This window comes from Protopterus annectens, chromosome 1.part1, assembly GCF_019279795.1.
Source record: "Protopterus annectens isolate FY-2018-M chromosome 1.part1, PAN1.0, whole genome shotgun sequence".
NCBI lineage: Eukaryota > Metazoa > Chordata > Ceratodontiformes > Protopteridae > Protopterus > Protopterus annectens.
The window spans coordinates 1,830,226,524-1,830,252,581 of NC_056726.1; positions in this window are offsets into that span (position 1 = coordinate 1,830,226,524).

The following is a 26,058-nucleotide window of genomic DNA, read 5'->3' on the forward strand; positions in this document are numbered from 1 at the left end:
GAGACTGTGATTTTGGATGCAGATCCTTAAGGAGAAGAGCAATAACCATACAGAATATTATATTCATAAAGTAGCAGAAAGTATTCTAAGAACTAAGCCAATATAGGAATGGAGAAAGGAGATTCTGCCGATAGGGATGACTGCAATTAGGGATACAAACAATAGGCAAAAGGGGTCTGGAATTTACTGGAGAAAACTGGCAAAAGAACAAGGTATTTGGAGCAAATACTTAGAGGGAAAAGTAATAGAATGGGAAAAGACCAATAATTTATTTTGACTGCAGGCTGGAGATTGCCTTCCCTCAAGAACTGATATCAGAGTATAGGCAAAAAGGAGGAAATAGGGGGGGGGGATCCTAAACAAAAAAAAAGCACTGGTGGAGTTTTTAGTAGAATCTAGTACAGAGGCTGATGTTAAAAATGCAAAAATTAGTACAGCATACAATATATTGCATGATAACTATAAGAATCAATCAGAGGAGATTACAAAGGATTGGGAAGAGAGATTGAATAAGCAATTCAGAATGAAACAATGGGGGAATATATGCATGTCTCTTAAATATGCAACAAATTCTAGAAGATTTAGGATCTTTGCTTGGAAGTGTTTACATTGGTATTTATATACTACAAGTAGACTCCAAAGAATTTTTCCTCAGGTAGACAGCAAATGTTGGAAGTGTGATGGGGAAGAAAGAAGTAACTGGGAACATATTTTCTGGGAGAGTAATGATTTGGCAGACTTTAAAGATTCTCTGCAGACTGCTCTGTCAGAGATACTGGGTGAGCAAATTGATGTAACTAAGGAAATTATTTTTTGAGCTATGACACGGAACTGGAATTACCTAGACGTAGTAATGCCTTGCTGAGTCTTATTAGGGTGGCTGCCAACAAAGCAATTACTAGAAAATGGAAATTAAAGTCTAAACTAATTTTACTAGAAGTAGTGAAAAGAGTAACAACAATAAAACAACTGGAATTGGGATCTTTAGAAAAGGGTAGGAGGAAATTACATAGAAAAAAATGGGAACTGTGGGAACAATATAGAGGAGAAATGACTTTTAAAAGAAGGTAGGAATTGAATGAGCTATGTAATGTTTGACCGACAATGACTGGAAGATTATAAGTGACGTATAATGTTTGCAAATAAAATTATGCCAATAAGGTTTGTGATGTACAATGTTTACAACTAAAATTATATCAGTATGGTTTATTTTCATTTGTATAAATGTATAATTGCCTATTTCATACATGATAATAAAGATGTTTCTTGTTAAAAAAAAGTATGATTCAGAAATCTAGATAGCAAATAAGGAATTATTGTGGTGCTTTCAAAAAAATAAATTGTTGTTTAACACATTTACAGCAGAAGAATGAAGGTTAAAACCTCTACCTGAGATAACTTTGGAAGAATTCCTTTTGACACTTTTCAGAATTAAAAATATGACTTTCATGAACCTTGACAATATCTTATACCAGTTCTTTAACATCATGCTGCAGCATGCGGGTGAGCAAATTTAGCTAACATATACAGCAAATGAGAGCATTGCTATTATGCAGGCATTCTACAACATATTCCATGTCCTTGAGGCTCCGGAGTTTCCCAGATACACTCACATTGTTATCAAGACACTTCAAGCTCCGCAATGTATCCAGTGTGTCAAATGGAAAGGCTTCCATTCCATCAACAGCTAGGTGGTTAATAGTGTGCAGTGTACCATATGTACTTGTCCACAATCCAGGTAGGTCCCATGATTCCCTCACCTGGCAAATGTACTACTGGCATGGGTTGCACATTTTCCACACCTGGCACATGTGCAACCATACCAGTAGTTTGTGCAGGGTGATATTCCACAGAGTTAACAAGTTGATGGGTACACACACTGTCATCCACTGAGTCCCTGGCATGCTGTTCCCAGGAGTGAAGGCAGCAAGACAGTCTTAATGGTGTCCAAATTTGTGTGCTGAAAGTGATGCAGGTAGTCCTTGGAACCTTGGCTCATGACCTGCAACCATATTCCCTAGACCATGGTAGAGATGGCATATAACATTGCACTGTCACGTATATATATATATATATATTACCATTGAGTGTGTCATTGGACTGCTGGAGGCCCACTTATGATGCTTGAATACATCTGATGGTGCACTATAGCATGCTCCATGGACCTGCAGCAAAATATTTGTTTCTGCATAATTCTACACAACATGGTACTATGTAAGCAATTACAATATGGGGACACTACAGGAATAGCAGACTAGAGGTAGCAACAGACAAACACCTGGGTGGGAAATTGTCAGAGGAACTGAATGCACTAGTATACCATGTGAGACTGAGGTGAGTGGAGTATAGTGCAACACTTTCAAAGGTGTGTCATCTGTTCCATATTAGGCTGATGCGGGTGCAAAATGTTGCAGCACTAGCAAAGAGGGGGAGAGTGGTCCACAATAAAGTCAGCAGAAAATAAAATTGATTCATCCAATAATATACTCAGGTTATTCAGTAAAGTGCACTTTGTGGCCACACAGTGCATCAGACATTATGTCACACAGGGCTGAGGGGTACACAAGGTGCAATCATCATTATTTGCACAGGTAGGTGGGGTACAGTGACAGGGAACAGTAAAGTTAACATAGGTGGAAACATTATTGATGGTGTATGTGATAAGCATGCACATGGCATCAAGACCGTGGGTAGTCAGGGAAGACATCATCTGTGAACAGTGCGGAGCTTCGAGGAGGTAAACACTGTTTGGGTGCTCTGGTTGATCTTGCAGTGTCAAAAGATGTAGTATTCCCCTCTAATTGAATGTTTAGGACTCCAGAGGTATGTACAGGAACCCACTGTGGCCTTTGATATGTGGAAGGAGTAAGTTATGGTAATCCATGACCCACTGATGGCCACACTGTGGCATTGCACTTCATAGATCAATAATGAGAAAAGGGATAATGTAACTGAGGCACCCAGAGTCGATGTCCCGTTGGGAGGCTATCCACAGTGCAGCCAGAAGACCATGAGCCATTGACACTAAAGACAGCTATGCATGCCTGGGACAGTGTATGACAGCCATGTAAGGCTGGTCTGTGACTGTGAATCAAGCATCCAGCCTATGGCAAGCCATGGCAGGTAATGGCTAGTAGCTTTAGGTTTGCAGCCCTGCTTGAAATATGAGTTATCACTGCCTGTAGTATGCATGTCTGCTCCAGATCCCTATATGCCAAGAAACCATACATACACTGCAGGCTGTCACACTGTCAGTAGTGTTTGCTGGAAGTGCATCCTCTAGTGTCAACACTGGTGACAGTGTCAGTGTCCCAAAAGACAGTGCCCAGTGCTGGAACCTCTACTAGTGAAACCTGTAAATACAGAAAGACAATGTACCTGTATCAATGCTTGAACGGAGGTGTCAATCTCATCACTGTGTCACACAAACTGCTACATGGTAATTGTGTTCATGGCCTATGGGGACATGCACACCTTATGGTACAGGTTGTACTGGTTGTCAATATTGCAGTCACAATGTACCTGGAGAACAGATATGAGGAACATTTCATATAACTGCAGCATTCACATCAGTGAGGCAGTCTGTTACAGTACTAGTGCATGTGCCTGCTAACCTGGCATTTCCCCTCCAGGCAACTGCTCAGTTATCACCAGCCTGGGTCCCACATCCAGGTCACCACTGGGTATAAGGGTTATGTCACTTTCCTGGGGTGACTGTCCACTCACATGCAACAACTGGAACACCCACAGAGATACCTTACTAAAATGATACAAGACCTAAACATGTCCTACATTGAACAACTCAAAGCCCTGTCACTATATTTGGTATCCTACAGACAGCTAAGAGTTGATCTGTTGTCATACAAGGCATCCCCTGACCCATTACTGATGGAATTACTGTACATCGTCAAGTCAAATGACATCAGAAACACTCTGTCTAGGGATCTAAACTTCTTTTGAAACATCAACAGAATGGTTTGGAGGGATAGGTGCATCTCACAGAGGATATTGCTGCTGTGAAACAGATTCCCCATCCACATAATACAAAGTACATCCCTGTCCATATTCAGTTGCAACTTAGATCTACAGATGGGAATCAGAAAATGTACCCCAGGACTGACTCCCGGTACCCCTAATAGACAGAGGGAGCTAGTAAATGCTTTATCCTATGTATGCGTCCCTTCAAATTATCTACAGTGAGAACTCAGTTACTCTCATTAGGGGGTAATATATAATTATCAACCATGAGATGGGCAAGGTGAATCTACCACCAAATGAGATAGGTTATTGCAAGCCCAAAAAGTATATATATATATATATATATATATATATATATATATATATATATATATATATATATATATAGTACCACATTGGTCATCTTTTGATGCACCAGTAGTTATTCTGGTTACCCACAGCATTCATGTCTTGCACCAGTCATGACCACATTTGCTCACAGAAGACCTTGTCCCTGTCATTGTATATGTGCCGTGTAATGGCAAGACCTGTAGTAATATCTCCATCTCTGCTGCTGTGAATTTTCCCTGTTGTTGCCATACCTTTAGTCCCATGACAGTACCTGTACATATGGGAGTACATCAGTATGTGTCTGCATGAAAACTCCCAGGCCCCCAGTCAGTGACCACAACCCTGCCTGCTGCTATGCTACCACCACTCAGACCATGGGCCATACTGTGCCAGCACTGGTCATATTAAATTACAGTACAGTGAGCACAGCACAGGTGGAGAACTATGTAATGAAGGCTTCATAGCCCCATAGTACATTTTGCAGGCTGTGTACAAATGGTACTATATTGCAGACCCTACACAACAGGCAAGTTCTCCATCCCAATCTTGTTCCATTCTCCAACAGCATTTCTCCTGCGCTTCTTCATTTGCCATTACTGTAACCAATTTTTCAGACTGCTACCTTTCCTGCCTTGTACTGTTGTCCCTGTCATTGTGACCTCGAGCAGGACTACAACTTGCCCTGTTCTGTTTTGTCAGTGTTTCTACCTTGTCTGTCCCATCATGTCTAGTACTCTGTAACCCCCACACACCACCACTTCAGTATCTCACCCTATTGACTTCAAGCACTTTGCATTGCCCACTGGGGTCTTGTGGGCTACTACCATTAGGCTTGTCGGCAGTTAGCTTGGCCATATGACAGTAGACTCTGTAATCCACTTTTTAGTTGTCCCTACCTTGCTCATTGTAACACAGCTTTCAATGGCAGCCAGAGTTTCTATCATGCTAGAACTGGCCCCACAATGCCGTAATTATGCTACTGAGGTAATTTCATGGGTAACCATTTGAAATGTCTGTGTTAGACTGAGTCCCAAAATATGGAGATGGACTGGCCAAAAGAATATATATAGATATATATATATATATATATATATATATATATATATATATATATATATATATATATGTATGTATATAAATACACACTAAGTCCGAAATGCCAAATCTCAGATTATTCCTTTTCCTCTGAGTTATGACAATCTCTGAGTTGATGTATATATGTTCAGAGGAAGGTCCAAGGGAGTCTCCCCCCTGCAAAAAAGTAGTTTAAAGGAGAAGAGTGATTTTCAAGATCTGCTCTTCTCCTGTATTTTCAGTCTTTTTGTGTGCCCAGAACTGACTTCTTCCGCAATTCATACATAGTTACATGTATCGGTAGCATACCTAAATAAAACTAAAAATTCTTTTTTATGAGTCCCATTGCTCCTACTACATCTAGAACTGAAACTGAAGGTTCTGAACAGATAAAAAATGTGTGTGTGTGTGTGTGTGTGTGTGTGTGTGTGTGTGTGTGTGTGTGTGTGTGTGTGTGTGTGTGTGTGTGTGTGTGTGTGTGTGTGTGTGTGTGTGTGTGTGCATATATATATATATATATATATATTTTTATACATATTTTATCATTTCTGTTTTGTACATATAGTTCCAATTTAAGAAAACCAAGTAAATTTAATCCACCTTTAAATGGAATGGTTGCCTTTTATGAGAAAGTTTGTGAATTGGATATAAGAGAATATATGAGGAAGAACAGGAACATGGTTGAAACAAGAGAATTTGATAATGCTAACAATTTAAATAAAAATGAACAAAAATTGTTGAAGGAATTAATTAATGACAAAACCCTCAGGTTTATGAAGCCTGATAAAGGTAATGGTACTGTGATTATGGATAGGAATGATTATACAGATTATATGTTAAGTATGTTAGGTGATGATACCTATGAAGAGAGCAGTTTGAATCAGGTACATATAGCATATTTAAAAATAGATTTATTGATTGAAGATTTGTTAATGCAGGGACAAATAGATGAGGCTGAGCAGTATTATTTGAAAAATGATTTTCCGATGATTAGCAGCATTTTTGGCATACCAAAATTGTATAAGGGATTGAACAATGTTAAATTTAGGCCCATTGTTGATGGGAAGAGAAGTAAAACATGTTTTATCAGTAGATTTTTGGATTTTCACCTACAGAAAGGGATAAAGAAATTTGATTACATAACTAAAGACTCATGGCATTTTTTGGAGAAGCTTAGAGTAGTTAGGATAAGTGAACATACAATTTTGTTGGCCATTGATGTTTGCAATCTGTTTTCAGTCATCCCAAATGACATTGGATTACAATGGCTTGAAAGTCAATTGGTAAAAACTGGGGTGTATGATCAGGATCGTATTAATTTATTTGTCACTTTAATGGAAGTAGTGTTGGAGAACAATTATATATTTTTTGAAGGGCATTACTACAAGCAAAACACTGGGGTGGCAATGGGGGCTGCTTGCGCCCCCATATATGCCAATTATATAATGTCCTTCTGGGAATAGGAGTTTGTTTTTGCTAGTGAATACATGCAATATATTCAGCATTACACCATTTTTTGAATGATATATTTGTGGTTTGGGATGGCTGTGTTGAAACTATAAAAACATTTATAGATTATATAAATAATACAGTGCAATTTCTAAAGTTTACCTTTGAGTTTAGTAAAAATGAGCTGTCATACTTGGATGTTAAATTGAAAGTGAACAAGGTTAGGAAATATTTGACCTCTGAAATTTATAGAAAACCCACCTTTTCAAATTCATACTTAAACTATCATAGCTGGCACCCTAGCCATCAGAAAAAGGCCATAGTAAAAGGTCAGATGGTTAGGGCAGCCAGAATGGTAAGTGATAACCATGATTTTCTTAGTGAGGTGGAGTTCATAAAGAGTATGTTTGTTAAACGTGGTTATCCCATTGATTTTTGTGATTCCATTGGGGATGAGGTAATATGTAAAAGAAACAAAGGAATATACATGGCGTTATTGGCAACAAACAATAATGGGAGTTTTCTAACGAATAAAAATTCCACAATGGAATTGGGAAATGGTACGATCAATAGTGTTAACGAAATGGGTGAATCAGAATTATTTTTTACAACCATGTACACCTATGATGCCAACCATATAGTTAACATTATACAAAACAATTGGAGGCTGTTAAAATTGGATAACAATGTATGGGGCAAGTTAAATAAGGCTCCAAAAAATGTGTTTAGGAAAGGAAGGTCATTCAAACAATTGTTGGAAATGGGTGGTTGTTGCTCTGTTGAGACTGGTAAATACCAATAGAGTCAAGGTCAATTTCAAGTGTGGTAGATGTAATGTATGTCAGCACATTTTGGTTACTGGTCCAAAAATTGTTGTAGCGGATGTGTCAATTGTTATACATGGGCATTTTGATTGTTTTACCAAAAATGTTGTTTATTTAGCCAAATGTGTTCATTGTTCAGCCTTTTATGTAGGAAGAACTTGCAGAACATTTAAAGAGAGAATTAGTGAGCACATTTTGGATATAAAGCATATGAGAAATACTAATGCTTTAGTCAGGCATATAGAGCAACATTCTGGACATAGATTTAAATTTTGTATAATACAACACATTAAAAAGGATAGTCAAGGTGCTGTTTTGGATGTGCACCTGGACATATGTGAAATGAAGTGGCAGTTGAGACTGGATGCTACAGTGTTCCCAGGTATCAATGACAACATTAGTTTGCTTCCCATTTTAAAATTGAAACACATTATGGGATGATTAGTCGACAGAATGCATTTGGTTTATTGCATAATTTATTAAAGTCTTGTTAATTTATATTGTAGCATGGGCACATTATGTTGTAAATGTAATAGGTTCATTATTTTATTTTATCATTATTATTTTTTTAGTTTTGCAAGACATTTTATATATTTTATGTTTATGTATTTATTAGGATAACAGATTTAATCTATTTACACAAACATTTTTATATTTATTTTCATTTGTATTAGTATGTTTACATTGCAAGTATTTTATTATTGTCTTTGATATTGAAGTCAAGTTTATTAACCAATTAAGTATTATTGAGTGATGGGTATGTTAATTGAATGTAATTAGTGTGAGAGTATATATGTTATAGGTGTGTTCATGATTGTTTGTTCTGAAGAAGTCTGTTCATTAAAGACGAAACCTAGGTAAACTGTCGTCGCATTTTTGTGGTTGGTGCAAGCTTGTAGTTCCAGATACTGGGTCGTTACCAGTGGTCTTCCTTTTTGGTTTGACTAGTTGTTGCGGCATTTCAATATATATATATATATATATATATATATGTTAAATATATTTGTTTTAAAAGTTTTTTACATTATTTAAATACTTTTATATATGTACATTAAGTATTTTTGCATTATCTGGATATCTTCCTGTGTTTTTATTTATGCCTTGGGTATATGTCTTTTTAAAGGTTTTAACTGATTTTAATTGATTCAATGAGGTAGGGTGTTTCTTTTAGTATATATTGGATTGTATGTGCTTTATTACTTTGTCTGAAGAAGTTTGGTGATAGCTGCCAAACGAAAGAGTTTACCTTGGATTTATTGCCTGTATTAAAGTTTGTACTTCTTTTGGATTCCAGTCTACGTGGCAGTTTTTTCAGTTTTTGGTCATTTTATATTACAGTTTTCAACTGTCTGGGTATCCTTCTTCCATATTGCTCTTGTTTCTGCCTGCAAATTCTGGTATTTTATTACTTTGCCTCTCTCTGTACTTAAGACAGTAATCACTGGGTGTAACAATTTTAAGTATCAATGCTACTTTTGTCTTCTTTTCAAGGACTACTATATTTGGATTTCTCACATCTGCTTTTTTGAACTATTGGTAATGGGTGATTCCTTCAATTTCATCATTCTCTATAATGCTTTGTGGTTCATATTTCCAATGTTACTCCACTACTTCAATATTGTAATGTTTTCACAATCCCCAATGCAACAATCTTACCACATTATTATGCCTTTCTGTATACAGGCCCTCTGCCATTAGTGTGTCACGCCCAGCAACAAGATGTGTGATGGTTTCCAATTCTGTTTTACAAAACCTGCATTTGTCTAGTTCTTCAACAGTTCAACATGTATGCAGTCCACTATCCTGGGCTGCCAATACTAACCCTTCACCTTAAATTCACCACTCCTTAACCATTCCTGCATCAAATCCTTATCAACATGAGGTTGTTCCAGGAGTTTTCTGCATTTGCATCTATATTTATGCCTTTTCCACATTTCTTGCCTTCTTCTCTGATCCTTCACCTTGCATTCTTTTTTTTTTTTTATGCCTGATTTTTCTCTACTTCTAGTTTGGTTTCCATTCTGCTTCTGCTAAACTAAGTAAGGAAGTCATCTTAGATTTGTTCTCTTCAAGTTTCAAAAGTTTCAGTATGTTTGGATCTGTTGACATCAGCAGATATATATGCAGTTCTACAAGTGCAGATCTATACAAGTAATAAATTTCAAAAAGGTCCACACCTCCTTCAGAACAAGGAATATATAATCTTGATATACGCTGATTTTTTTATATCATTTGATATGCGTGAAGCATTTTTCTTGTTTTCCTGTTTAATTGAGCCAGTACCTTTTGTAGCCAGTCAATTACCCCAAAACTGTAAGTTAAAACAGGAAGAGCAAATTGGTTTATAGCATGGACTTTATTCCTAGACATCAGGGCTGTTTTCAGTATTAATTTTAGCCCTCTAAACTATTCCTTTACTGAGGTTCATTCGCATTTGTTCATGTTATATTGTTGATCCTTCATCAAATCCCAGATATTTATACATTGTCTTCTGCTCAGGTTCCTTTATATCACATTGCTGTCCGAGACTAATATTTTCTTTGTGCTGAAGCGTTCCCACTTTAAATGTTGCTTTTGCACATTTATCAGACCAAATGACATTCTTATACTATCTGAGAAAGTTTTGAGCACTTCCAGATATGCTCCTCATCTGATGAACTATACAGTCTTAAATCATCGACTAAAAGAAGATAAGGCTTTAAACTTTGTTGTTGTCTGGGAGCCAAATTGTAACCATGATCTAATCTGTTAAATTGACAGCTTAGAGTTAAGGGCAAGACAAAAGAACAGCAGTGACAAAGAGTCACCCTGGAATATCCACCTTTGAATTTTTATCCCTGTGATGATAATTTATTTATTTATTTTATTTATTTCACATTTGTTAACTGGGTTAGTCCAACTGAATTTGCAAACAAACCCATTTTCAGTGGAGAACCGAGGGGAAAAGCCCCTGCAAACATAAGTAAAAATAAAGTGACAATATACAAATACTAAAAAACAATCACAATACAAAATAATTGCAAAAAAGAAAAGCTTATTAACTATTTGTATTGCATTGATAGTAAGCAACCCATTTTCAGTGGAGACCCAAGGGGAAAAATCATCAGCAAACATAAGCAAAGATAAACATACAGGACAAAAACGTAAAAACAACACTGCAAATACAAAATTAATTATAAAGAGAAAAACAAAAGGAAAAATTATGAACATTAAGGGTTGCACTGATAGTAGTGGACTAAAATTTACTACATATGAGAGTAAAAACAAAGATAATCGTTGTTCAGAAGGACAATGTATAGACATTGATAGGAAGTGGGGGGAAAAAAGATAAATAGTGTGGAGAAAGGGAGGGGGCTATAGTAGTAGAACTGAAGGTTTAGGAGGTTAGTTTAAGTGGAAGTTACTAACAGGGAAAGAAAGTTATGAGATGCAACAGGTTATACAGTAGGAGAGATTAAGACTATGTATGGTCAAGGCAACACCATGATTTCAAGTTTAGTAGGTGGGATTTAAGCTCCTTTTTTAAAACAAGGAAAGGAAAGGTTGGATCTAATATGGAGAGGGAGTTTATTCCAATTTAGTGAGACAGTGTGTTTGTAAAATAGTTTGCCAATATTCCTTTGGGGTTTATAAACTGATGGAAGATGCTGATCAGCATTCCAGAGAGAACGGGGGAGAGTAGTGAGTAACATGGGAGGCAAGAGCAGGGCAGGCAGAGGGGTTGTTGAGTATGGAAAAGGTAGTGTGGAGTTGTGATTGTAGGAGAAGATGTGTAAATTCCAGCCACTGAAGCTTGTTAAGTGAGAGGAAGTGATGTGAAGAGAGTGTTTGGTTTAGAATAAATCTGGCAATTTTGTTGTTTGTTTGTTCCAGTTTCTGCATTGAGGTAGTTTGGATATTGGTAAGGATGGGAGATGCATATAGAAGACTGGGCAAGAGAAATGCCTGCGCAAGAGTGGGTTTAGTGGCAGTAGTGAGGAACCTTTTGTTCCTATAAAGTAGTCCAAGTTTTTGGTGGGATTTTTGATAGCCTGTCGTATTTGCAAGTCAAATTTTAGTCAGTCATCAATTATTACCCCAGGGAGTTTAGTGTGTGAGGCAGGGGAGATAGTGGTGCCATCTAGGGAAGAAAGAGAAAAGATGGATTTAAGGTGAGAGAGTGTCTGATGTAGCAAGAGAAGGAGTTGAGTTTTCTTAGGATTAAAGATTAGTTGATTGTTTATGAGCCATTTTTCAACAGAGATAAAGGAATTCTCTGCTAGCCTGTGTAGTTCAGAGATAGTATTGGAGATAGATAAGAGAGTAGAGTCAACTGCATATTGTATTGCAGATGAGAGACTGCAGGATGAATGTAGGTTGTTGGTAAAAATGTTGAAAAGGAGCAGTCCAAGTATGGAGCCTTGGGGTACTTCTGTTTGAACAGCAAGGAAGGGTGAGAAAGCCTGCTGCAATCTAATAGCTTGTTTTCTGCCGGTAAGGTAGGATTGGAACCAGCCAAGAGTAGAGGGAGAGAGGTTTATCTGCAAAGAGGTTTGCCATTGTTTCATTGGCATTGTAATGTAATTGATCAGTGTAGGGTGTATTTTACACATCTGTAAGCACTGCTTCATTCATGAATGTAGGATGCTCTCAAATGTGCTTTTGTAATCAATCCATTCCATACTTACATTCTTCCTCTTTTTACAATTCTCCATTATGACTTTACTTAACAAATGATCATTTGCTCCATATAACTTTCTTTTGTTACCCTTTTGTTCTATTGTTCTATTGCCATGATTGAATTATCTACTAAATTACTATAAACTCCATCAGTATCAGTTCCAGGATATAGTTTATACATCGTTGAAAGACAAGTTATTGGTTTACAGTTTTTAGGATAGCTTACAGGTTCACTCTTAAGGAGTATCATAATTTTTCCTGTTGTTAACCAGATTGGTGTCTGTTCAGAGTGTGCACATATGTAGTTCTTACTCAGGACTAAATATGTTCATTGGTGAATACTAGGCTAACTACCCTAAAGAGCCATTTTAAACCTAGCCAATAACCCCTGGTCAGAATCAAACTCTGCACCTTATGCAAACTTTTTGTTCTCCGTGAGACTTCATTGCTGACAGTAGGATATAGTCTCAAGTTGACTGCATTGAGATTAGAACCCCTATCTACAGAACACAGTACTTAATACAAGCACCATGGCACAAGTCTAAAAGCTCTACCTGTATCAAGATTATCTCACCTCAGATAGGGCTCAAACCCACAATCTCTGGCTTAGGAGGCCAATGCTTTATCCATTAGGCCACTGGAGCTTAACATCTTTGTATAAAGGTGTTAACACTTTTAGCCAGAATTTAGGAACTGCATATGAGCCTGGGATTTTCCATTTAGGAGCTTTTCTTAATTTTATTTCAGTTTCTCTGGTTATTACTTCATTTTATTTCATATCCTGGACATTTGAACTTCTTACCATTTCTTTTACTTCTGTTCATTCAGCAGCTTTGTTATGTTTCAATGGGTCTTCATAGCTATTTCTTCAAAATGTGTCTATTTCTTCATTTTTTGGTAGTGTTTCTATTATTTTTGTTTTGTTTCCCAGTTCTCTATACAACTTGTTTTTTTTGGTCAACAATGAATTCCATATTTTGTACTCCTCCTTTATATTTACCTGCATATCTTCTAAGTTTTTTTGCTAGTGCTATCTTTACTTTATAGATCCGCATCTTTTCTAAAACTATATGTTGCTTTTATCAAGTCTTTCTATGTATTTTTGTTGATCTTTTCCCTCTTCTAACAGTTACACCTCTTGCCTTCATTTCTTTATAGTTTATTCTATTTGAAACTCCCATGATAGCATTTGATTTCTTCTCTTCCTTTCCTTTATCACCCTGTATTTTTGTGGTAAGACTGTATTAATTTAGCTGCACAGTAATATATCATAGTTACTTCTGTTAGATCACATGAATTTCTGTTAATAGTCCTGATTATTGTGCTCATTTGTGTAACATTTTGGATCTCAATTGACTTTCTGTAATGTAATTCTTTCAACAATCTTGATATGTCTATCCATCTCTATTAAATCAAACAATTCTTTCTTTAGATCTTTTTCTTGTAAACTGAGGGCACATTCTTTATTCTTCATTTCCAGCAGGCATTCTACAGAAAGCTCCAGAATATCTTCTTGTGACATTCTCCTTAGCTGAATCATGCATCAAACATTGTTGTTTCATATGAGAACTCACTGGCATATCACTCCCCAACATTGACTGCGTCAGAGTTGCCATTGTTTCCCACTCCTCCCCTTGCTGCACAACTTCAAGTGAACTTTTGTACTGATTTCCTGCTGAATGCTCCAGATTATTTTCATGTGGCAACTGACCAGATGCTTCCCATTCCACCCATTTCTCCTTAATTTGGGTATTCATTGGTCCAATGTACCGTGATGTCACAAGAGTTGGATTTTCTACACTAAATCCTTCAATTCACAGGTAATTCATAACTTCAATTTCTATTTAACTTCCCCATTACTAATCCTCTTTTCTACTTCCCTCTGTGTTTTTTTTTTATTTTTTGTATTGTAAAATTGTCCATATCCGGATGCATTTGTTCGTATTTCTCTTCAATTGGCACTATTTTCAATTTGGCACTGTATATTAGGCCTAGCACCTGCAGTTGTCTAGCATATGCTACGCTTATTATTATTATTATTATTATTACTATATTATCATCTGCATATACCTTCCACCTGGTAATAATATCAGTACTATACAGAATATTCTAATCTGGGTGGCCTCTACATATCCTCAAGAAACTATAATATTGGGTGATTTTAATACTGATTGGAAAACTGTTAAAGCTGATAACCCCTCCTCCCACATTAACCTTCATGGATTTAGTCAAACTATCACCTCTTACTACAAGAATCAATAAACCAAACAATAAAGAGAGCACCCTAGACTGGATTCTTATAAATAAGCAAAACAAACTTATGATGTAGGAACTCTACCTGATGATGTTAGTGATCATACTTTAACCTACATCCTTAGACATAAAAATGATATCTCTACCCCCCTTTAAATAGAATCATACGTACCAACAAACACTTCAACCCTACATTATTCCAAAATGAACTAAATGCGTGTGACTGGAACCCCCTAAAATCTCTACCACTTGAAGAAGCTGTCAACTATCTAAACTCTAAATTCCTTTCTATTCTTGACAAGCATGCACCCAAAAGAACCATCAGAATGAAAGCCAAACCAGCACCCTGGCTTACCAAAGAAACCAAACAAAAATCTTACTTAGAAATAAAGCCTGGGCAAAGTGGAGACCTACCAAAACCATAGCTAATCAACAACTATTTAAACAACTGAGAAATAGTACAAAAAGCAATACTTTTAGACAAAAAAACTACTACTGTAAACTTCAGGACAACCACCAAAATAACCCCCAAAAGTTTTGGTCTACTGTAAATAAACTCCTTTCCCCTGGGCACTCCCATACACCTACCCTACTTCAGGCAGACCCAACCCCCCCCATCAAACTGCCAATGCCTTTAATTGCTTCTTCACAGATACTATACAAACATTAGCTAGCCAACTTACCCCAGATACCTCAAACCTTGCCACTTCCTTACCCAATACTCTACCAGCTTTCTCTATGCAACCAATCTCTACCACTCTCATCTATAAATACATCCAAAAACTCAAGCCATGTACCCCTTCTGCTGACCATTTACCTTCTGAATATCTCCAAAAAGCAGCCAAAGTAATATCCTATCCTATATCCATCCTCATAAACAGAACCATTATGGAAGGTTACATTCCAAACATCTGGAAAATCTCCCATATCATTCCCCTTCACAAAGGTAGAAACTCAAATGACTACTCCAACTACCGGCCAATAGCACTCTTATCCCCATTAGCAAAAATCATGGAAAAATGCATTCATCATCAACTTCTAAAACATCTAACACAAAATAACATAATAGCTAAATGCCAGCACAGCTTTAGGCCATCTCATAGTACCACAACAGCCCTGTTATCCTTTACAGATGTCATAAATACAAATCGAAATAACAACATCCTCTCATCAGCACTCTTTATTGACCTTTTCAAAGCATTTGACATGGTTAACCATACCCTTCTTATCAACATTCTGGAATCGTTCTCCCTTGACTCTTTAGCCATTCAATGGTTCAGGTCCTACCTATCCAATAGACAGCAAGCAGTCCTTTGGGAACATAATCTATAATCCCTTCTACCAGTCACCCTGGGTGTCCCTCAGGGCTCCATTCTAGGCCCACTTCTTTTTTCTCTTTTTATTAACGACCTGCATGTAACAATCCCACATGCCACCTGCATTCAATATGCAGATGATTCAACATTAATATGCTCAGCTAGCTCACCATCTGCACTTCACTCCCTCACTCAGAATGTATTCAACACAGTTGAAACATGGTTCACTAAACACTGTCTCCTTCTCAATGCTAAAAAAAACATACTCCTTGTCTTTACACCCACCAGTAAGTCCACCCCAATAGATTTCCCTATCATTTCCAACAATCAGACTATCATTCACCCCGACTCTACAACCAAACTATTAGGAATTACTATTGATAACAATCTTACATTTGATAGTCACATAAATAATACTATTAAAACTGTCAACAGGAAAATAGGCTCCTTATATCGAATCAAAACTTTCTTAACTCCAACAGACAAAACCAAAATTGCACACTCACATTTAATTTCTACTCTTCTATACGCTTCTCCCATATACACTAACCTCAAAAAGAATAACCTTGTCAAACTGGAACATGCTTATAACAGCATAGCCAGATTTGCCACTGATAATCCCTTTCAAACTCACTCAAAATCTAAAGCAGCTAGGCTGGCTTGAACTTCAAAACCTTCTGAAAATCTCCCAACTTACCATGGCCCACAAGATATTTTACCAAACTAACAGTACTCCTATACTTTCTAATCTCATAATTCCCTATAAAAACCTAAATTCACTACACTCTTCTAACAAGCTTCTAGCTACCATAACCAAAATTAACAACAAAGCTGGCAATTCCCTCTTTTCTAACACAGTGGGAAAAGACTGGAACCTACTTCCCGTTGAACTAACATCACTCTCTTTCCTATCTCTCTTTAAACAAAAACTCAAAATACACCTTAAAACTCACTGGTTATGTCCATTCTGTAAACCTGACTAACCTTTGCTTACACTAACTTATTTCTTCATTACTAATTCTCTCATATTTTTCCTAAAAATCTCAAGGAAAACTGAACTGGTAATAACAATTTAATATATTGGCAGACCCTTTCCTGCTAATCGTCTGTAAAATCTACTCCATAACTTATACTAAAGTTATGTCATATTATTACAGTAATTTAATTCATCACATGACCATTATGATTTTCTATTCTAGTGTAAATACCAACTTTTCCTCTATTTTTATTATTGTTTCATATATATTTTTATTGAACTACCTTCATTTACTATGTTAGAACAATGATGTCTATGTTTATCTCATGGTTCTAGTGATTATCTAATTTTTGCTAGTGGAGCTTTTCTCCCCGGGCCTCTACTGAAAATGGAAATGTATCCAGCTAGACTAGCCCGGTCAACAAATGTAAAATAAAATAAAAAAATAAATAATAAATATTATTATATTTTATGTTTTCCAGTGTGGCTCTAGAGATGCAGGTGAATTGGCTGGCCTGTCAAGGTACACAAAACAGGCTCTTCGGGCAGTTTGTTAAGTATGAGGTACTGCTAGCAGTTTGTTAAGTATGAGGTACTGCTAACAGTATTATCCCATTTCAATAAAATAGAACACACACATCACATTGGTTGTATTTGTTTCACAGTTTTTGTTTTACTTAGCTGAGTTTATTCTGTTTTGTTTTTCTTCATTTAATTTTTTCTATAGGATTAGCAGTGACATGGGCTGTGGAGATGTGGTGGCCACCATGCTCTGCACTTGCCACCATATCTACCGTTAGGTCCCCAAAAGTCTCCATGCTTACCTCTGCATAGGATGACAGTCTAGAAGGTAACTTGAAGGGCTCACTGCTGGCCTCCATGGCCACCTATTTGGGGGAAGACTTCTCATTTGAGTGGTGTGGAAGGACTTTCCTGGGTTGCAGAAAATGTGGCAATTGGTTAGGATCAAGCTGCAGCAGCAGATGCATGACTACACTGGCACTCTGGAGTGTCTTCTTGTTTGGTAGGTTGAGTCACACATTTGGCTGGCCACATCTATTGGTTACCAGAGTGTCATTCACTCATGATGTAAGCTGGAGGCGGCCAACATCTCTGTGGGTTCCCCTAATGTCTGGGGCTGACAGGCCTGTTTAAACTCTTCTTATTCACCATTATTGTCCTTCCTATCCTCCTGTTTTTATCCACTTCCCATCACCCATAATGACACCTCTGTCAGTTACATCTATCTTTTTACCACTTTGTGTCACCACCAACCCTCTTAGTCCTTGTTTAGTATGCTTGTGTGCTTCTGGCCCCTTCTCTAAATCCTCCTTCCTTCCTGTACTTACTCTATTACTATCTGAATGTACCTTTCTGGAAAAAGGAATAAATGGGCATGTGTCTAAAAATATTATACCCCCCCCCACACCCTTCATTCTTCTGTGTGTTCCCAGCTTGTTCTTCCCCATTTCTGCCTGTACTCGAACCCTTTCCACTCATTTATATAATGAACTGTTGTGGCACTGTTATGTAGTGCCCGTGTATAGCTGCAGGCAGTATTCATGTTGCAGCTATGAGGCACTTAGTACAAATGAACACACACACACACATCAAGCATGCAATCTTCGTACAGTTTTACCTTTAGATCATGTGCCCATCATTGTGTATCCTGTTTAGTAGCATGCTTATTGCTGTTAGTACAACTGCAGCTCTGCACAATCCTAGTCTAACTGTGACATGATGGTGCTAAGTGTGACCTCCTATATTACTAATGCATCAGGTCATGTTTCATTGTATAAAACAAAAGTTATGTACTTAGCATAATACTAGATCCTTGCTGTCCTCCTCCGTCCATCTCATCAGATGGGTTATCCACCTCAAAGTGGATCTAAGCCAGTAACATTTTCAGAGCCTTCTCCAGTACTTAAGCTCCTAGCTTCCATAATGCACTGGTCTACCAGAATACCTCAGAATGAGATTGCCCTAAAGCTAGGCAGGAATACCCCTAGAAAGAAGCCCCAAAAAGAGAAGGGCAATTGGTGGCAAAGGGCTTGCCTGATGAAAATCTTCAAATTTGGCCCACTATGATCCTTCAGAGGTAAAGCAAAATGTATATTGTCAATTTGGAAGGGGAAAGGCGGGAAGGATGTCAAGATGGATGGAGGACAAGATATAAAGGTATGGCAAGTACATAACTTTAGCATCCTATTTTGTTCTCTCCGACAGAGTGCCCAGCTACCATGATTCCCTGGCGATCTTATACTAGGATATTTTTAAGAATGGTGGAACAAACAGTTGCTCAGCATCTTATAAACAGATCCAATTTGTAATATTTAACAAAGATATGTATACTAGAGCAAGTTGCTGCAGCACATATGCCATCCAAAGATGACTGTTTAAAAAAGGCAGTGGAAGTTGAAACAGATCTAGTAGAGTGTTCTCTGTTTACTTGAGACTGTAGTTCTTTGGAATCATAAACAAAAAACAAATGAAATACGACAGTCATCTAAACATGGTGACTTTGAATCCCAATTTGGTTTTAGAAAAATAAATTAATAAGTAGTCATCTTTCTTAATGATTTTTTGTGCAGTGCAGATAAAACCTGAGTTGACAGTAGCCATCTAAGATACGTAAGTGCATTCTCTCTGATTAGAATAATTAGAAAAAAAAGACAAGCAGGTGTATACCTTGGTTTCTGGCTGACTCCATGACTAACTTAGGCACATATCTTGAATTAGGCTTGACAGCAATTCCATCCTTGTGAAAAATCAAATAAAGAAGTTTGCAGGACAAGGCCTAAATTTCAGAAACTTATCTTGCAAAAGTTACAGCTAACAAAAATAAAGCTTTCCAAGAAAGAAATTTTAATTCAGCTATAGAGTCAATCTCAAAAGGGGCCTGTGTGTGAGTTTTTACCATCAAGGTAATGTCCCAAGGAGGAGTTAGACCTTTGATGGGGTGTGAGAGTCAAAAACAGCCTTTCAAAAAGGCTTTAGATACTTTCAGAGTTCCTATGGATGCATCATTTGAACTCACATGAAAGCTGGAAATAACTGCTAGCTGAACTTTAAGAGTTGGCACTGGAGTGAAAAAGGACATACAAGAAGTCCAGAATGGAAGGAATGGAGGCTGAAAGGAGTCAAGCTGTTCTACCCTGCCCAAACTGAAAATCTTTTCCATTTGTTCTTGTAAATCTCTCTAGTGTAAGGTTTCTGAGAGCCAGAATGCATACCACTCTAGAAGGTAAGGAAAGCATGGCCTCAAACTGAATGCCAAAAAATGCATCATCATCCCCTTTTGGGGAGAGTGACATCCCCACAAATTATCACACTGATAATAAGGTCCTAAGCACGCAATCAGTCATGAGGGACTTGGACACCATATTGTCTCTGTTGTATGGAAAGCTTTCTATATGGCCCACCTCATTAGTAAGGGTATCTCATCCAAGGACAAGGTGGTCATAATATCCTTGTATTCCCATTATTGAGTACCTCACAAAGCACATGCAGCAGCTGGAGAGACCACAGAGGTTCCTCACCAGGAGAATCCAGGGCCTCAAACATCTACCATACACAAAGGCTAAAGATCCTGTCTCTCTACTCAGTCTCCTACAGACTCCTCAGAAGTGACCTCTGTCTGGCATACAAAGCCATCTCAGACCTTGCCTTGATGGGACTGCTGCATATCTGCAAGTCAAGTTCCACTTGAGTAACTCACACAAGTGACCTCAACCTGGTCTGTGACATCAAACGGACTTGTTGGTGGGACAGATTTGTGTCCTAGAGACTCCCTCTTTTGTGGAAGAGATGCCCTCTTCACATCAAGTAGAGTACCTCATTAACCCTTTTTAAATGTAACCTGGTTAACTGGATGAGGGAGCAGAAAAAACACCCCTGGGATTCCACCAGTGTTCCTGCAGGACAGTGGCATAGGGTGCTGACTTGTGGAACATGGGCTAAATTCTTGGCTAGGCTTGTAAGGTCCTCAGGGGCAATAGCCTAGTAGCTTCTTATGATCCTATGAAACATCTTTGACCATTACTGAAATTGGAGAAACCATACTGTTAGTCTGAGGGGGGATTTAATGTTCAGGTGAAGTTTACCAAATAGGTGACACAGTAGATCCAGAAGGGGATCCGGGACCCAAGGAGGTGGTAGGGGATGAGGCATAGGTAAGGGAACCAGACTTGTTGAGGCCAGAATGGGGCAATGAGGATTACTTTTGCACTACACTTGGAAACTTTCTGTAGGAACTTTGGTATTAGAGGAACTAACTAGCAGGTATGCATAAAGAAAACCAAGATGCCAAGTGTAGACAGCAGCATTCATTGGTGATTGTCCCTGATGAGAGATAAAGAAAAATAGCTGCTGTACTTCAAATTAGTGGAGGAAGCAAAAAGGTCTCGGCAAGGCTAGCCTAGCAACTGAAAATCTCCATTGCCAATGATTCCTTGGGGGACAACTCATTAGGCGTGAGAATACTGTGATGCAGCCTGTCAACTAGATTACTGGATTGACCTGGAATATGTGTTGCTATGTGAAAGTGTTTTAAAGACATCACCTATTACCACACACCCATAGCTTGTTGAAACAGCTGGTAAGAACAGGTTCCACTCTTTTAATGTACCAAACCATCAAAGTGTTGTCTGTCTGAATGAAAATCACACCTTGGAGAAGGAAGTCCTAAAATTCCTGCAAAATTAGGAGGATTTCCCTCATCTACAGAACATTGACGTGAAGATGGGCCTTCTGACTGCTCCATGTTCCCTGGACTGTCCTCCACTTGAAATGCCATGCCTACCCTAATGGGGAGATATAGAACAGTTGTGTAAGAACTTACCATAACCTTAGATGTCCTTCTCTTCCATGTTGCAGTATTCATCACAGTAGGTAGGTTGCTGCCTGCAGCACTGGACATCCGGCAAGTATACCAAAGTCTTTGGAGCAGGGGGTACATGTGACATCTCCGGTCACAGCCATAATCTGACATAGGCTATAAAAGTGATGTCTGCATGTACCCCATTCAGTATGGACTGCCGCATACAGTATTACCCCTGAAGGTGAAAAAAGAGCTAAAAAGGAAGTCACTTTAGACTGATATGAGGACCAGACTATATGGTATTTTACCACCTGTGTCTGCTGCAGAGGATAAGTAGCTGTAGGCCTGTGATCCAACCGGTAGTTAGCAAGAAAAGAAGGTAAGGAAGGTGATGCAAGAGGGGATAGGAAGGAAGGGTCTGAATACTGCAACATGGAAGAGAAGGACATCTAAGGTTATGGTAAGTTCTTACACAACTGTTCTATGCCCTTCTATTCTCATGTTGCTGTATACATCACAGTAGGGAGAGTACCAATGCTTTTAGGTATGAGCCTGGGAGTCATGTTGTCACTGGTCTATGAAATCTTGAAAGATAGATCTGGCAATACCAACTCTAGCCCTAGAGGCTAAGTCTAGCTTGTAGTGCTTAGTAAAGGTATGAACTGAAGCCCAGGTAGCTGCTTCAATGATGGAGACATAGTCTACCCCCTTAAAGAAGGCAGCTAAGGAGGCAGCTGCTCTAGTGGAGTGAGCTTCAATGATGGAGACATAGTCTACCCCCTTAAAGAAGGCAGCTAAGGAGGCAGCTGCTCTAGTGGAGTGAGCTTCAACATTGCCAGATAACCTCTTCCCATGAATAGAATAGCATGTACAAATGGTCGTAGAGATCCATGAAGAAATGGTCTGTTTGGAGACTGGTTTCCCTAGAGTCCTAGGGTGGAAGGAAATTAACAGTTGGTCAGATTAGATTTTCAAATAGGTCTGGATTTATCTTAGTCTTACCTAAGTTGTCTGTGGACATCTAATGAACAGAGTGTCCTTTCTGAGGAATTCTGGGGTTGGGGGTAGAAAACAGGCAGGTTAATGGTCTGATTGAGAGCTCATTAACCACCTTGGACATGAAGGAGGGATTAGTCCTTAGGGAGACTCTGTCCTTATGGAAGATGAGGTAAGGAGGGTTGGCCATCAGGACCTGAATTTCTGATACTCTCATGGCAGACATGAGGGTCACTAGCAGGACTGTTTTCCATGTTCAAAGTTTCAAGGATGCTGAGTGTGCTGACTGGAAAGGTGGCAAGGTTAGCTTTTCAAGTACAAAATTTAAGTCCCAAGGTGGAGGAACAGGTTTGTGGGGGGGGTCTAATGTGGAGTACCCCTTTCAGAAATAGCTTGACCTGCAATCTTGATGCTAAAGGAGGGATCAAAGGCAGACATGAAGAGATGGCAGACCAACAGATCTTAACTGAAGAATATCTTAGACCTGAATGAAGGAGCTCACACAAGTAAGAAAAGGCCATAGTTATAGGAATGTTCAGAGGGTCCTGGTTTTTCTTTTGACATCACCTGGAGAATTTTTTCCATTTTGAGACACAATTTCTCCTGTTAATAGGCTTTCTGGCCTCCTGCAGAACATTGAGTACCTCCTCTGAGTATAGGTGTCTGAAGGGGATTAGAACCCTATCACCTATAAGGTCAGTTTGAGATTAGTCACCTGAGGGTGCACTAGGGATCCCCTGTTCTGAGTGAGTAGGTCTAACTGGTAGGGTAACCTGTAATGATTGCCCTTTGCTAAAAGGTAGAGAAGGGGAAACCAGTGCTGTCTTGGCCAAAAGGGGGTCACCAGCAGGATTTTTGGTTTGTCCCTCTGAATTTTTAGGAGGACCTTCTGAATTAGAGTGAAGAGGGAAGGCATAGAGAAACATCTCCGCCCAAGAAAAAGATAAGGCGTCCACTTTCCATGTTTGGGGATGTGAATCCCTTGTGCAAAACTGGGACATCTGTCTGTTTTGAGAGGAGGTGAACTGATCTGCTTGCGAAATACCTCACCTATGGATATGATCTAGGAATACCTCTCTGTGAAGCATCCATCCGTGAGAGGATGCTGAAGTTCTGCTGAGAGTATCTGCCATCACATTGTCTGTGGAAGGGATGCACACTGCTATCAGGTGAATATGTAGTGATGATATGAGGGTCCAGATCTGAGTGGCTATACTGCAAAGAGGGTAGGACCTCATCCCTCCATTTGTTTATGTACCACAGGACTGTCATATTGTCTGTGATTACTTTCAGGGTTCCTGGGCGTAAGGCTAGTTTGAAGGTTTTTAGGGCTAGAAGAAGTGCCCTCATTTCCTTGATGTTGATGTGGTCTCTTTGTCTTCATTTGGACCATTTTCCCTGCACAGTTAATTGTTTTTGGTTGTGCAGTAGTACTGCTCCCCACTCCATGTCTGAGGTGTCTGTAGAGATTTGTTGTGGGGGGGGGCAGGTACCTGTAAGCGGGTTCCTTGGTTGAGGTTGATGGACAAATCCAACATTGTAGTTCCCTCTTCAGACATGGGAGGAGGGGAGAGGGGTGTCCAGGAGATGAGAGTGTTGGCACCATTAATTTTTCAGAATCCACTGGATCGTTCTCATGTGTAGTCTTGCCAGGGGCAGCATGGGTATCAGAGATGCCATGTGGCCTAATATTCTTAGGAACTCTCTTGCTAGCAAAGAAGTGAGGGTGATTAGGTCGTTGAAGTAGAGGGTGAGGTCCATGGTCTTTTAGTCTGGAATGAAGGCCTTCATCTTGTCTGTTCTTATCTTGCACCCCAAGAAGACCAGGTCTTGAGTGGAGATCAGGTGAGATTTTTCCTTGTTTACAGTGAATCCTAACTGAGTCAGGGTGGTGACCACCTGTTGTAGGTGGTGGAGGAGGGTTTGATGGTACTGATGAAGAAGTAACAGGTTGTCTAGGTATGGGTATATTTGAACACCCTGAGTTCTGCAGTGAGCAATAAGAGGTGCAAGGCACTTTGTGAATACTTGAGGAGCTGTGGAGAGTCCAAAAGGTAATGCAGAAAATTGAAAATGCAAGAAACCTACTGCAAAGCATAGGAATTTCCTGTAAACTGGGTGTATTGGAATGTGAAGGTAGGTGTCCTTCAAATCCAGAGTAAGCATGGAGGCTTGTGTTGGTATAAGTGGTAGGAGCAGAGGTAAGGTAATCATTTTGAAAGTGGGTACCTTGAGGAACAGGTTTAGAATAGATAAGTCCAGAATTTATAGGTTCATAGGTTCATACTAGGCTATCTGCCCAAGGGCATTTATAAGCCTAGCCCATAGTTATTTGGCTTTCGCCACCCCTTTAGTTTGAATAAAACTATGCCTATTATTTTGCTGTGCCTCTGTCAAGCAGTGACACTGAAGTAATCCCTGGGGTATATCTGTGATTCCCCATCCATTGGTCAAGATTCCTCTTGAACAAGGCCAGCGAGGTGCTCTGCCTCACATGTACCGGGATTTTGTTCCACAGCATAGGGAGTCTCTGGGTGATGAATCTGTCCCTCCAGCACGTTCTATTAATAACCGTGTCAAGGTTTAAGTCTCCCACCCTTGTGGTTCTGAGGGATCTAGATTTTTTGAGGTGAAGCATATTCATCAAATCAGGGTTTGACATGGCCTTATATATCAGGCACAGGTCACCTCTGAGCAAGCGGTATGAGAGTGAATAGAGCTGGAGTTCTTTCAGTCGGGCAGCATAAGACATATTTTTGAGACCCTTTATCCTTTTGGTGAGGAACTTTTGGGGCCTTTCCAGCTGCTGCAGGTGTCGGGTCAGATACATTCCGAATGGGGCATTGTACTCAATCATAGGTCTAATGAGTGATGAGTACAGGGGGACGATGACCTCCCTTGATCTAGATGTGAATCCCTTCATGATCAGGTGGGCAATGTAGATGGTTTTCCTAACTACTTTAGCAACATGAGTGTCAAACGAAAGGCTACTGTCAACCTGGGTCCCCAGATCCCTGATGACTTCTTCTGTGCTCAGTGGATTGCCACCTATATGGTAGCTAGGGGTAACCTTGTTTTTCCCGAAGGGTATGACTATGCATTTCTTGGCATTTAACTTTAGGCCATGGCTCTGGCACCAGTTATCCGTTTCTGTGAGGCCCTTCTGAAGGATATCTGTGTCAGATGTGTTTTCGACTATGGCGCCCAGTCTCCATGGACCCTGTTTTCTTGGTACCAGAAACATTCTGGAGTAAAACCCTTTGTTTCTTTGTGAAGTAGGTACCTTTTCTATGGTGCCCTGAGATAGCAATTGTTGAATGATGGTGGGGCAAAGATGAATTTGGTTTGCTGGAGGTTGTGGAATCCCCTGGAAGGGGGGCAAAG